This window comes from Camellia sinensis, chromosome 3 (genome assembly GCF_055761805.1).
Source record: "Camellia sinensis isolate YWXY chromosome 3, ASM5576180v1, whole genome shotgun sequence".
NCBI classification, from domain to species: Eukaryota; Viridiplantae; Streptophyta; class Magnoliopsida; order Ericales; family Theaceae; genus Camellia; species Camellia sinensis.
This window is the reverse complement of record NC_138963.1, coordinates 57,556,338-57,570,794: the sequence shown is the minus strand read 5'-3', so window position 1 is coordinate 57,570,794 and position 14,457 is coordinate 57,556,338. Positions and strand designations below refer to the sequence as shown.

The following is a 14,457-nucleotide window of genomic DNA, read 5'->3' as shown; positions in this document are numbered from 1 at the left end:
GGAACCTCGCAGTGAGGGGCAGCGGTTGGCTTGACAAAACTGGAGTTTACCCCGACGCTCCAAGCTACGGTCTGGTGCCTGGACACCTACATATATATATGAGCAGTGAGCTAAAGCCTAGTGAATAACACAATGCGTAAAGGGGTTAAGAATGAATGTCCTTACAGTAATGAAAACAGTTCATTAAATCAGTATTTCAGTCGTTCAGTCAGTGCAGTCATATGCGGTACATCCATTAGCATAACAGTACAGTAAACAGTAGGTCTTAAAAGACCGAGCAGTAAATGATGGCCATCAGTCAGTAACAGTAGTGGTTCCAACGAGGGAACAGACAGAGATCTCTGTAACAGTAACAGTAAATAGTAGTTGCTAAGGATGCCACAATACAGTTTAGAATATAGGACATACATTCATTCAATTAACAGTAACAGTTCAGAAAGCAGTACAGTTCAATTGTTCAGAAGATAATCATTTTGAACATATCTTTACACAGTTGTTACTCACAGAGTTCTGGGCTATAGTAAAGCTAGAGCGCGTCCCCAGTCGCCAACCCTACACAGTTACAGATTGAACACACACTAAGTTACACAGTTGGGAAAATAATAACTTAATCCCTAATTGCCTCGGTGTGTTCTACATCTATATCCTCAATAAGATGCCTTAAACTAGGCCTAAGAATGCCTAGAATGAGATGGGGATGCAAAGATGCACTTGCAAAACATTTTCAGACTTTTCAGAAAACAGGGGTCACGCTCGAGCGTAGGTTACTCCGCTCGAGCGGACATGCAGACAAAGGTTTCCGCTCGAGCGTAGACTTACCCGCTCGAGCGTTCTACAAAACAGTCAAAAGTGCTGGATAGACGGAAATCACGCTCGATCGGGCCCTCGACACCCGCTCGAGCATGAAACACAATATCCCGCTCGAGCGGACTTCAAAACAGAACAAAATGCTGGGAGCACGATTTCCACGCTCGAGCGCCAGTCACCCCGCTCGAGCGTGAGTCCAAATTCTGGAAATTCCAGATTTGAACCTCAAGCTCAAAACCAAGTTTTAAACCATAAATTTCGATCCTCTTGGGCCAATTTTCTAGAAAACACATCAAAACTCATATTTTAACATGATTCAAAGCTCAATTTGTAAAATTAAAGCCCAAGGGTGTTTCAAATAAATCCAATTCAAACCAATTTCCATAAATATGAAGAACATGCAAACATGCATGAATTTAAATCATTTCAAAGCTTCAATTTGATGCTCTAAGGAGCCAATTGTTCCAAAAACAAGATGAAAACATGGACTTAACATAACCATGAGCATGCATGAGACAATTTTCCATGGAATCAACTCAAATTCAACAATTCAAACATGCATGCATGGAATGAGCTCCAATTCAACATTAATGAACCAATTCTTGACTTAATTCTTTCAACTACCATGATCCATGTTAGAAGGAACTTAAATACACAATAAGAAGGGTGAAATTCATACCTAGGTTCCTCAATTACAAGTCTAGAGGCTCAATTATGCACTTAAGCTTTCAATTCTTCAAGATTCAAGCCAAAATTCAAGATGAAGCTAAATTCCTCTACCTCTCTCTCTCTCAGTCGGTTTTGCTTCTCAAATGTGGCTGAACAAAAGTGTGCCTAAGTGTAATAAGGCTAAAAAGATATTAGGTAGTGGTTCACTCAATGGCCTAATGGTAAATAAGTCCAACTCTATTAATTTGGCTTAATTACTCTAATTTAATCATACCTAATCAGTTTTCAGATAAATATGCCCTAATTTCACATAATCACGATGATCATAAAACACTAATCAGTTTCAGATTCGGCCGCCGATAAGGCCTTCAATTTGTAATTTAATCATAAAAACACGAACAGATAATCAAGTAACCAAACAGATAGAATTACAATTAAACAGGTATACTCAGTCAATTCAGTTTCAATTTCAGTCAGTCAGTTCAGTAGTTTATTCAGTTCACTTATCATTCATAATCAGTTTCAGTTTAACGGTAATCAGTGGTTATTCAATAAACAGTGACGAGGGTTGTTACACCCGGACCCGCTAAGGGGCGCTGCCTTCTCGACCCCCGCGAGCTGACCGGGCAGCTCGATCCCCGTCATAATCAGCGAAGTGACAATCTTAAAAGAATTAACATCACAAAACTTCTCTGCAAGGCACAATTCGGGTTGGATTCGCATCTAAAAACTCATAGCCTCACTGAAATAAAAAGCGCGAAAATAAATACAACTTAAAGGAGATTTGTCAAACGGGGTTGCCAAGAATAAAAACCTAACAATCTCCCCCTTTGGAAATGCCATGAAAAAACACACCTAACAAATAAAATCCTAATCACCCCAACCCATTACAGCCAACAAACGCAAACTTCTTTCTCAAGGTCATGATCTGCAAAACAGCTATTAGTGCCACAATCTCCAAAACAACTATTAGTGCCACAAGAGTATAGGAAAAAGTAATAAACATATGACTAGATTATCTTGAAGCATGAGATGAAAAATATGAAAACCTAAGACACATGCACCCGACAACATAACTCCCCATTTTTGTCACGAATTGACAAAGGAAGCTTAAACAACTATAGCATGCAAGAAGGGAACAAGAAAGAAGCAGTACATAGCAACATGCAACACAACTAAGGCTAATCTCCCTTACCAAAACAATTCAAAGAGTTCATGTTAACAAGCTCTTCCAATGATAAACCAAACTCCCCCTCACGAAAAACAACCACAAACATTGAAAACAATGAACAGGAAGAAAATGACAAAAATAATATGGTGGAGCAAGTAAGGAATTTCAGATTAGTACCTTAAAACACACAAGACTATCCAAGAAGTACAATTACTTGAAAACACAATGTGCCCAGCCTCTAGAAGATTCCTCATGAAAGAAAGTGATGCATTATGTGAAAAGCATAGATCCCATGAGAAAAGTGTGGGTGTGACTCTTAGAGTTCAACAAATACTAGATTCAATCCTATTAATGATCTAAAAGTTGGACCTCCGACAAGAGAATCTAAGTACAACAAAGGAAAGTCAAACCACTAGGAATCAAGGGATATTTGGTGAGTAAAAGCGGAGGCTCCCCCTCAATCAATGAATCTTTTTCTTTCTTTTTTTTCACACATTTTTTCTTTTATTTCTTTTGCACATTTTTTTCCTTTTCTTTCTGTTGCACATTTTCTTTTCTTTTCTTTTGCACACTCATTGGCAGCTGACACACTCAAGAGTATGAAAACCGAACCAGTGAAGCATGGATATAATAAGGATAGCCTAGTTGGTGATTCTGAGGTAGCTTTTTTCTCATGCTTGGACTACAAAGAACAAAGGGGAAAGCCACGGAGATGCAAAAAGATGGAAGATGGTTAACAGACTCAACATCACCCATGATATGCTAGTATATGTCAATTCCTCTAGAAAAGCAAAAGATACAATGCCAGAATACAATGATATACTTGTTCAAAGGTGATATATATATATATATATGCTAATATTTGTTTTTCTTTTTTCCTTTTTTTAAAATAAAAAAAAAAGAAAAGAAAAAAATTGGCTTCCCACTTGTGAACGAAAGTCTTTGGGAAAGTGAATTTTGTAGTGTTTTTTTTATTTTTATTTTTTTAATTAAGAAATAAGGTGAAAAAAGATTTTTTTTTTTTTTTTTGAGAACACAACACAGATATATTAAACTAAATAGAGTGACATACAACACTAGCAAGAAGGTGAGTCTCATGAACAACCTGATGCTCCACCTTTTGTAAAACAACATAATCAAGTAACTTAGTAACATACAAAATATCAGCCAAAATAGATTGGAGTCTGTAGGAGAGGGTTCAAGAAAGGAGTTGGAAAATTCGAAGATCTTCGAAGATCCTTGAAGAACAACTTCGAATTCTCTAGAATATGATGAGAGGCTTAGATTCTTCAATAACCTCAACTTAGGAACACAACAACAAAGGAGATGATGGAGATAAGAGATTGGGTGAAGAAGAAGGCAAAATGGCTAGAGAGAGAATAATGGCAAGGCTCTCCCAGGGATCTCCCACTTTCACTCTCAAGGTTGATAATGGAGAAGGGAAATTAGTTCTTTCCCAAGAGTTAAAAATCTCCAAAATCCATCCCTTGTAAAGCTATGGGTGGGTGCTATTTATAGGCACCTCATGATGTAGGATGGAGCCCATGTGCAAGGCACATGGGGGATATTCTCTCTAACCACCTTGTCCGAGGGGGTGACCTCTCCGAGGAGGTGACTTCTCCGAGGATGAGAAAACCCCGAAGAGGAGATCAATCCCTCGGCGAACCCTTCTTCTTAGCCACACCTAACCAATGATCCCCAATCATCCCAAAGGGTCAGGGGTAGTCCCAGAGGACGTCCTGCCGCAAAATATTGCCGAGTCTCATGGACCCCCCGGGGTCGTGCCACCTCGACCCGGGTATAGGCTAGTTTAACCGAAGAGTGAATTTGTCTCCACTCACCGTCTTCGGGATCGGGTCCTTTGTTCGAACTCCATTACGCCCATAGTTCTGGTGCGTAGATCCCGGAAAGCTCCGAGCCCGCAAGTGTTCTGGGACTCATTAACGGAGCGACTTCTAGATTGCGTATGAATCCGTTCGAAGCCAAGTATTTCGGACCTCTAGGTTCGTGGATCCGAACCCTTTCGAGTCCGAGTGCCTTGGATCTCTAGACTTGCCTAATACCCTTTCGAGTCCGGGCCTGAGTAAGTCTCTAGGTTCGTGGATCCGAACCCTTTCCAGGCTTAGAGCGATTCAATCCGTTTGATGGCGATAAATCTGGGCCCACCGATTCTTGGACTTGCGATAAATTCGGGCCCACTAATCTTGGGCTATTGGGCCTAAATAATTTAGTGGGCTCAAATTAGCCCCTCTTACATTTGCCCCTTGCGTGTATGAGAAATTTTAAATTTCTCAGACATGCATACGGTCATTTCTTCGACCCTGTTTCGCATCACGTTCCCAAAAAAAAAACATTTTGTCACGACAGAGCCTACGGATAAAGTTGATGACGCACTTCAATTTACAAAAAAAATTGACAAGCAAAAATTTAATTTTTTTTTTTTTTTTTTTGTAAGGCTCACACGTGCCTTTGTTGTTTGGCACACACGGCAGACCAATTACACATATACACATATCTGAGGGTATATTCAAAGGATAATGCTCTTTTTTTTTATTTAAGGAAAGTGCCAAAACCCTAAGCCTCACCAAATTTTTCTTTTGTTCAGCCGCCGAAACCGATCAACCTTCTCCTTCCTTTTATTTCCTTTTTTTTTTGAAACTCATTTCGGCTGACACTCTCTCTCAACCAAGACCAACCCAAACTTCATATTCTTCAAAGGAGCTCCGTATCTGTAATACCACAGGGCCACCGCCGCTAGCTCACTGCTCGTTGGTGCAACTCCGAGCGCCGTCGTCATCGCCGAAGATGAGCCACGGTTGCTGCTTGTTACAGACGCTGCTATAGGTGTCAAAGCAAGTTGGTTTGGCTTTTGCAAGGAGGACTCCTGCTAGATGTCGGACATTTGAAGATTCAGGAACAAGTTGCTTTAATGAACCTTCACTTAAGGATGCACTTTTTGCTGCACCTTGTCAGGGTAATAAGGCAGAACCTTCTACTTGCCCGGGAGTTGGTAATAATAAACTTCCTCTTGTAACCCTGTGCCATACCCTAGTGCACTTTTAAGTACATGTTATTTTATTACAACGAATTGCCTTAGTAGTTTTATGTTGATTCTCTTAACAAAAATTGCATATTTTGGGCAAATTTTCTGCTCTCAATTTTTTTTTTTGGACAATAAGAGGAAGTGCTTGGCTGGGGGGACATTTATATTGGCAGGAAACTGTAGATCTTTTTCTTTGTTCCTATAAGATGTCTCCTGACACTACTGGATTATTGGATGTTTATTTTATTTTCCTCCATCTCAGCTTGTATTTAATGAGTGTGCTTTCTCTACTTACAGGATCCTTCCACAGCAGTGCCGAGCAGCATGATCTTCATAGGGGTTCATTAGATGCATTTGACAATTTTCCTCCATCTCAGCGGACGATGCTGCTACAGATACTGTCACACCGTGAGCCAACCATGACCAACCAGAAACCATCCTTTCTACTGCTTCGTGCGCCATTCTCGGCCTACACCGCTTGTGATTGATAACCCGGCTCCTCACTATGCTGCCCCTGAATCTGTGAGTTAAGCACTTGCTGAAAACCCATTTTTTGAACCCCTCATTTTGATGGGTTTTGGTCTTGATTCAACAAAGTTCATTCTCTTCATTGCTTTGGATTTATTGATCTTTGGACTTCAAGATCTAGTTGAATCTTTGCTCAAAGCCCTCTTCTTTTTTTCTTTGTTGCTTGACAAACTTTGGGCAAATATATATTCATATATATTGATTATCATATATATATATATATTTTTGTTTAGAGCTCGGATTACCCACATTAGCCTTGGCTTGTGCACAATCAATCGCTGCTTCCGGCTTCAGCTTGTCCGACGTCGACCACGCACGTTCGCCCTCTCAACGCAACGTGTGTGGTCTTGCCCAACCTAGCTCCACATAGCTGCTTCCGGCTTCAGCTTATCCGATGTTGACCACGCACGTTCGCCCTCTCAACGCAACGTGTGTGGTCTTGCCCAAGCCTAGCCCAGTCTTGTTGATTACAGTCTGTAAAGCCTCTCTGATTTTAGCTTAAATTTCCAGTATCGGCTTCGGACTTCACCTCTCTAACTGCCCAAATTTGTAAGTATGACATTCGACCCCCTCTTCCGAATATAAATATATTTAAATATATATAAATATATTTTTGTGGCAATGTAGAGGGCTCAAGCAATCTGATGAAAATAAAAATAAAATAAATAAATAAAAAACTGAATCTGAATATGGACTCAATTTTTGTGGCAATCCCAATGATATTTTTTTTTTTATTTATTTATTTTTAGCTCAAACACCGTGATTTTGGCCATATGAAAACATGCACTAGCACTTGAAACCTTATTGAGGTGCTTGTCTTGAACATAATTTGTTGAACTTTATCACCGAGGAAAGGCCGAATATAACTTGTTGACTAGTATTTGAGCTCCATTTTTGACATGGAGAGAGAAAACCCTGGACTTATGAATATGGACTTTGGAAAGGACATTCTTGTAATTTGCATAATGATCCATTGAATCTTGCTACTGATAAGCAATGTAATATACTTCGGATCTCGGGCCTGAAATTTACTATTGAACTTCACTCTGTCCAAATTTTGAGCCCCGTATAAATTGGACCTTTAATATAGAACATAGTGACTTTAAGAAATTGACCCAATTGAACTTCATCATGAAGCGACCTATGACATTGCACCTCTTATTGATGATAGAAGACGAAAATCTATATGTTGATGATGCACCCATTGGTATTAAAATTTGTTGAGCTTGAGGAACACCCGAGAAAAAGAATTGTTGATGACTTCCGGGGTTGAACCTGGACTCTTGGTGTAAAAAAAAAAAAATTCCTCGTAGAATTTGTTGAATTCATGGACTCTCAGAGAAACGAATAGTTGATGCCGAAATTTCATTCGAATGTGTTGCTTTAATTCCAATATTCTGAATTTTAATATGGTCAACTCCTTACTATTTATACCTGTTATTTCAGCCATATGTCTTCTCGAAAGAAACCCGCTGTCCCGGGGTCATCGGAACCGGCTCTCATGAAAGAGAGGGATGTACCTCCGGCATCTGAGTGGAGGAAATCTCCTTATTTTGGTTGGAAGGACCCCTTCTGGCGGGCGGCTACCTCCACCACTTCTCTTCTATCTCCGAAGGTGGCTCCATTATGTCTCACTGAGGACACTGACTTTGGACATGAGGCCCTCATTTCTCCTTCCTCGGTGCTACGCTTTCGGATTGAGCAGGGGGACTTTCCATACTGTTATCCTCAGTTCAAGGCCTTCTCAAACCCTCCTTTCGGTTGGCAAGAGTGGGTCGATGATGTCCTCTCGGACAGGAGCCTCTGTCAACGACTTCAGGAGGCCCGGCTATTGATCCCGGTGAAAATATCTAGATCTCTATCCATCCGTCGCAACAATGCTAGCCTGGAAGCCATGGCTCTTCGATGGAGCACCAAGACACACACCTTTATACTTGGCCAGCACGAGATGGGGCCCACCCTTGAGGATGTGTTCATGTTGCTGCGTCTGGAAGTGACCGGCCCTGATGCCTTCGACCCTGAGCAGACACCCCCCGAAGATGATTCTTTGATCCAATCTCTGAAGCTAAATCTTCAAACTTGTGGTCGGTGGAGTTCTGTTTTTGATGGTTCAGCGAGGAGGACTAGTCGAGTAAGGACGGACCGTGCCTCCTATACTCCATGGATCCGTCACTTCTTCAAGGATCTTCAGCCCTTGGCCAGAGATGCTGATCCTGACTCTCGGGAGTATGAAGCCGGTCCGATGTATGGCTCCAGGCTCTATTTCTTGGGATTTCTGGCTTGCTTCCTTTCATTCTTCATTCTTCCGAGCACACCTCCGGATTCCCTCAATCCTTTCGTCTTCCCCTTGGCAGTCAGGCTCTTTAGAGGAGATCGGATCCCTTTGGCTCCCCTATTTCTTGGGAATCTCTATTATCAGCTGGATCTACTACATCGAGATATGGTTCGCTCCGTGGGTCGATATGAGCCTGTCTCCTTCATTCACAGCCAGTTTCTACTTTGTTTCTTCTTCGAGAGGTTCCCAAAATTTGCCCCTGCTCCGACTGTATTCGAGGCGGAGGTTCTTCGGGAGATAGTGGATAAAGATGGCATCCCTGTGCTCGATACTGATGGGTCTCGGACATTTGAGAAAGCGAAGTCTTGCCAGCCGTTGATTACACGTTGGTCACGTACCATTTCCACCTTATCCTTGAATACTCTGGTGGATGATCCCCGACGCTTTGTGGCATGGCCGTATGTATGCCTACCTGTAGGTGTGGCCACACCGCTTATCTATCATGGTTCCTCCCGCTCGGTGTCCTTTCCTTTGCCGAAGAACATCCCTGCACCCTTTGTTGATATGCTGATTATGATCCGTCCGAGTTCATTACCGGTGTGGCATGAGGAAGGCGTTGATAGTGCCGTTTATAGGCCTGACCGTGTAGCATGTCAATTCGGGTTTGATCAATGTGCCCCGGGGCCAGCACCTCATTTATTATCATTTTCAGAGAGCTACGGGCGCTTCAGTCGCCGGCTTGTACACACCGTGCTTCCCATATCCGGCTCTTTGACGATGCCAGGCTTGAGCCGAGTAGGGGGTTTCACCCCCTCTTTCAGGCGGTATTGGCAGAAGAATATCGATGCGTTTATTGCATTTGTCCAGAGCAGACCGACCGTATGTTTGCCTCCGCCGATTTATAAGAAGGATTCTTCTCTTCGGCTACCCGAGAGCCGAAAATCTGACCACATGTACGAGGGTTTCTTCACTTCATCTGCTCCAACTGACCCTTCTGCTCGGGCATCTGCTTCTAGTTTGGTAATTACTTCTCCAGAGCCAGTCCCTTTGAATAAGGCCTCTGGTCCTCGGACGACCCGCCTTAAGAAGATGGCTCACAAGAGGACTTCTGATGCCAGTCCTTCCGCTCCTCGCCTTTCCAAAAGGCTTCATGAGGTACCCGAAATTCTTGATTTGAAGCTACTTTCCTTCTTGCGACTATACCTTCTAAAATGAAAACTTTTATTTGCCCATGTTGTGTAGGATCCTGCGGTTGTTGACGTTCTCGGTACCGTGGCTCCTAGCCATGCTGCCTCCCCCAGGCCGGACTCAGACTTGGACGACACCCTCCCTTTGTCTGCAAGACTTGTGAAGATGTGCACCCCTCGTATAGCAGTTATAGATGACGATGATGATGAGGCTGAGTCCTCCGATCATTTTTGTGACCTTATTCCATGCACGCGTCGTCATCGCCCTACCGTAGCTGAGGAGGAGCATTACCTTGGTGACGAGTTTATTGGGGCTCACCGTTCTGATGTTGAGATTGCTGGAGGGACTGATGCCACAGAAATTGATGTCGCGAGCCATGCTTCTAGAAGCGATGTAGAGATGAGGTGCGCCTCTGGGAATGGTGTGGAGGTGGATGTGCTAGAGATCTCTGAGACTCGCTCTGGCACTTATGGTGATTCTCATCCTCCGGCCCTCCTTCCTTCTTCAGGGATGACTGCTACTGTTCAGGCTTCATCAGACATTGAGATCGATCAGGTGGTCTCTACACGACCAAGTGACTTTGTTGATACTAGGAGTCCTTCAGTTGCCCCTGCTTTGCATATTGATTCTCCCTCTGGTAATCTTTCTTTCTGAAGTTTGTCATTTACTTATATCTGTGAGAAATCTTTACTTAAATGACTTTCCTGTTCCCTACCTCTAATAAGGCCTTCTTATCTTTTCTTCAGTGTTAGCTGCTAACGGGGTCTTGCCTTCACCTACCTCAGACTCTGCTCCAGTGTTAGTTGCTACCGGGGTCCTGCCTTCACCTGCCTCGGACTCTGCTCTAGTGTTAGCTGCTACCGGGGTCCTGCCTTCACCTGCCTCGGACTCTGCTCCAGTGTTAGCTGCTACCGGGGTCCTGCCTTCACCTGCCTCGGGCTCTTCTCCGACTCTCTTTGTAACTCCTCACGGTTCTCCTTCTCAAGGGGGGACACCTGCCTTTGAGACGACTGCCAGAGGTTCTTCATCGCCAGTGCCTTCGAATATTTTGGATCTGAATCTTAGTGATTTCCACATTGATAGTGATGCTTTTGGTCTTTCCCCTTATCGTTCGGCATTCTCAGGCTCGGGACCTCTGCCGGGAGTTACCCCTCCGGGTGGTTCATCTAACCCGATAGACATTGGGGAGATTCCTGAGACTAGCAGTTTTCCGGCCCCAATTCCTCCTTCAGCTTCTGGTAAAGTATCATTTCTCCATTATTGGGTAGCTCCTGAGTTTGCTTCAGTTCTACAGCTTGTGCATTCAAGTTACCCGGAGACCTTTGCTTCATTTGCTTGCCAGTGTCCACTCATTCAGACTGCTCTTCTCGAGTCTTTTGCCACTATCTTATATAGCTTGGACAGGCAACGGTTGTGTGACCTTAATAGGAAAGTAGTCGAGACGGCGTATCAGGGGATCTCTGACATGGAGCGTCACCAAGTGGACTTATCATGGCTTCGGAAGCGCCTGGATATAGCTTCGAACGCCAGTCATCAGCTGGAACTTATGTCTGTGCATGCCTCTTATCGCACCTCTATAGATGAGATAAAGGCAACTCTTCGTGAACTTGAGTCGGGTTATGCTCGGGCCTTGGAGACTTTAGAGGCACACTCTACTGTTTGTCCTCCAGATGTAGATATGACGGGCAGCTTCTTCGAGGGTGTCTTTAGGAAAGATTGAGTTTTTTTTTTTTATCATTACTTTCTTGCCCCTTTCGATAAAAAATGTTTTATCTAGGACAATGCAATGAAATGACAAAATTTTTGTTGTTTGGATATTTTCGCATTGTTTTCTCATTCTTCTTGATAAAATATTTATTTCGAATGATACAATGGAAAGAACAATCATATGCACATATAAAAGCTGAAATATTCTCATTAGTTCTTCAACTTTCTTGACGAAAGTATAATAGATTCACTGTAAGTGATGGGATAAAACATGCACCATAGAGAAAACCAGCTTCTTCATAACGTAAGGGAAATACAACTTTTAGACAAAGTAAGAAAGTGAAAATGAATTTCAACATAGATGAGTCCAACTATGGGTAGTAATGCTTGATAAACTTTGCATTGAGCGGGCCAGTTCGGAAGCCGTCTTCAACCCTTACAAGTTTGTAGTACCCGCTTGAGCTCGCCCGAACCACCTTGTAGGGCCCTTCCCATTTTGGAGAAAACTTGGGCAAAGGCTGTCCTCGCATGATTGGGTCTACAATCTTCCATACTAGATCACCTTCTTCAAACTTCCTTGGTATCACAGTCTGGTTATAGGCTCGGGCGATGGACTCATGATACCTTTCCATGACTTTTGCAGCTCTGTCATGCTTTTCCTCTAATGCTTCCAATCTGGCGGTTCGAGGCTCCAATACCATCCCCGAGGCGAGAGCCATTCGAGCAGATGGCGTTTCCAACTCTATAGGTAACACTGCCTCGGACCCATACACAAGGGAGTAAGGAGCTGCTTGAGTTGGCTTTCTCTTCGAAGTGCGATACGCCCACAGGGCTACTATCAACTGTTCGGACCAAGTCCCCCCAAACTCATCCATCATCTTGCTCAGAATCCTTATCAGTGTCTTGTTTGTGGCTTCCGCTTGCCCGTTCCCTTTTGGATAGTAGGGTGTGGATTTGTGATGCTTCACTTGGTAAGTCTCTAGGAGGCTCTTCACATATTTGTTTATGAAGGGAGTGCCGTTATCCGAGAGGATGGTGTTTGGTACTCCAAATCGGCAAATGATATTCTCCTTGATGAAGTTCGCAACTGCAGGCCCCGTAGCGTTCTTCAGAGGAATTGCTTCGACCCACTTTGTACTCAATTCTGTGGCTGCGAGAATCCACTTGTACCCCTTAGAAGATGTGGAGATGGGCCCTATCAGATCAAAAGCCCAGGTATGGAACGGCCATGGCGTTCAGATACTATGCAGGTCTACAGCTGGAGCATGGATCAAATTTCCGTGTTTCTGACAAGTCTGGCACCTCTTCACGTGATGGGATGCATCTGACTCCATGGTCGGCCAGTAATACCCAAGGTGTATAAGTTGCTCGAACAGCCGAGCCCCTCCTTGATGTTCAATCTCGTGGGCTCTTCCGAGGACTAGATCTGACTCCTCCTTGGAGAGACATCTCAGGGGAGTGCCCTCAATACTTCTTCTATACAGCTTGTCCTGATAAAGAAAGTACCGCCTCGCTCTCCTCTTGAGGTGTGCAATGTCCCTCGGGCTCTCAGGTAGTGTTCCCTCTTTGAGATAGTCAATGTAGACTTGCCTCCAGTCAGGGGTATCAATTTCAAAGCAACTCTCATCCTCCCAGATGTATGACTGACACTTGGGGCATTCCCTCTGTAATTGATTTGAGTCCTTCTCCATCTCGGGCCAATAATAACCTTGTCTTTGGATTCTTCTATACAGACTGATATCCCCATCCCCGCAAGACTTTTCATGGATCTGTTGTAGTCGGAAGCTTGCTTCTTGTTGGCCAATACACCGGGCTAGGAATCCGGTACCTCCTCGAAAGTAAAGTTCACCTTGAATAATTGTGAATTGGGCAAGCTTGGCCATATTCAGTTTTCTAACTTTGCTTCTGAGTTGCTCGAGGACTTCTCCTCTCCAGTCCTCCGGAAGGCCTTTGTCTTCGGGTATTATTGAAGGTTCTGTTCTCTTCTTGATAACAATTGTTGCCTCTTCCTCTGGAATGTCAACTCTTGCCCCTAATGTTGCGAGGGCATCTGAAAACTTGTTGTCGGAGCGAGGCACATGCTCTATTTCGACCTTCTGAAATTTGTCAAGAAGCCTTTGGACTGTTGTTCGATATGTGGCCAAGGCAAGCTCCTTTAAGACGAACTGTCCTGAAACTTGCTTCACTATCAGCTTTGAGTCCCCCCGGATCCGAATCTTCTTGATACTGTGCTTCTCAGCTGCTATCAAGCCTAAAATAAGAGCCTCATACTCGGCTTCGTTATTCGAACAATGGAAATCCAGTTTATAAGACAAATATAACTTTTCCCCACTTTTGCTTGTAAGGACTATCCCGGTTCCTCCCTTCCCTCCGGCTGCTGCTCCGTCAAAGCTCAATGTCCAGAAGCTTTCCTCGGAAGCCATAGCTGCGTGCACCTCTCCTCTTAATTCTTCATTCACTGGTTCATAGTCACCACTTGGAAATTGGGCAAGGAGATCAGCTAAGGCTTGGCTTTTGATCGCCTTGGGGGCTACACATGTGATCTCGAATTCACCCAGTGCTAACAACCATCTTGCCACCTTCCCGGTTAGAGCAGGCTTGCTGAGGAGGTATCGGATTGGATCACTTCTAGTAACAATCTGAATCTGATGTGCTAGGAAGTAATGTCTGAGCTTTTGGGCAGTGAATACCAAAGCTAAACAATGTCTCTCTACTGGAGTATATCGGACTTCTGCTCCTCGAATCTTCCGACTGATGTAATACACCGGGCGTTCTACTCCATCTACATCTTGGACCAATAATGCCCCTATGGACTTGGGGGTTGAAGTTAGGTACAACATTAGAGGCACCCCGGGCTGCGGGGCTATCATGGTCTGAGGCGAGGTCAAGGCCGCCTTGATTCTCTCAAAGGCCTTTTGGTGCTCTTGGTTCCACTCGAACTTGGCATCTCCTTTTAACAAAGAGCCGAAAGGCGCAGAGATCTCTGCCAGTGCTGGGATAAACCTCCGAATATAAGACACCTTCCCGAGGAACTTCTTTAACTCCTTCTGAGAATGCGGGGGAGGCATT

General features: G+C 43.8%; 1 protein-coding gene and 1 long non-coding RNA gene across 4 annotated transcripts in view; one reads left to right on the top strand and one right to left on the bottom strand.

Moving 5' to 3' along the window:
* LOC114290407 (uncharacterized) overlaps nucleotides 1-14,457 on the bottom strand; it is a 229,157-nt gene that overhangs the window by 160,494 nt on the left and 54,206 nt on the right. The gene's annotated exons all lie outside the window — the stretch shown is intronic.
* LOC145822542 (uncharacterized) lies at nucleotides 5,547-7,647 on the top strand. Its single transcript, XR_014363948.1, has 3 exons — nucleotides 5,547-5,621; nucleotides 5,988-6,212; nucleotides 6,452-7,647. It is a non-coding gene; the product is annotated as an uncharacterized LOC145822542 (long non-coding RNA).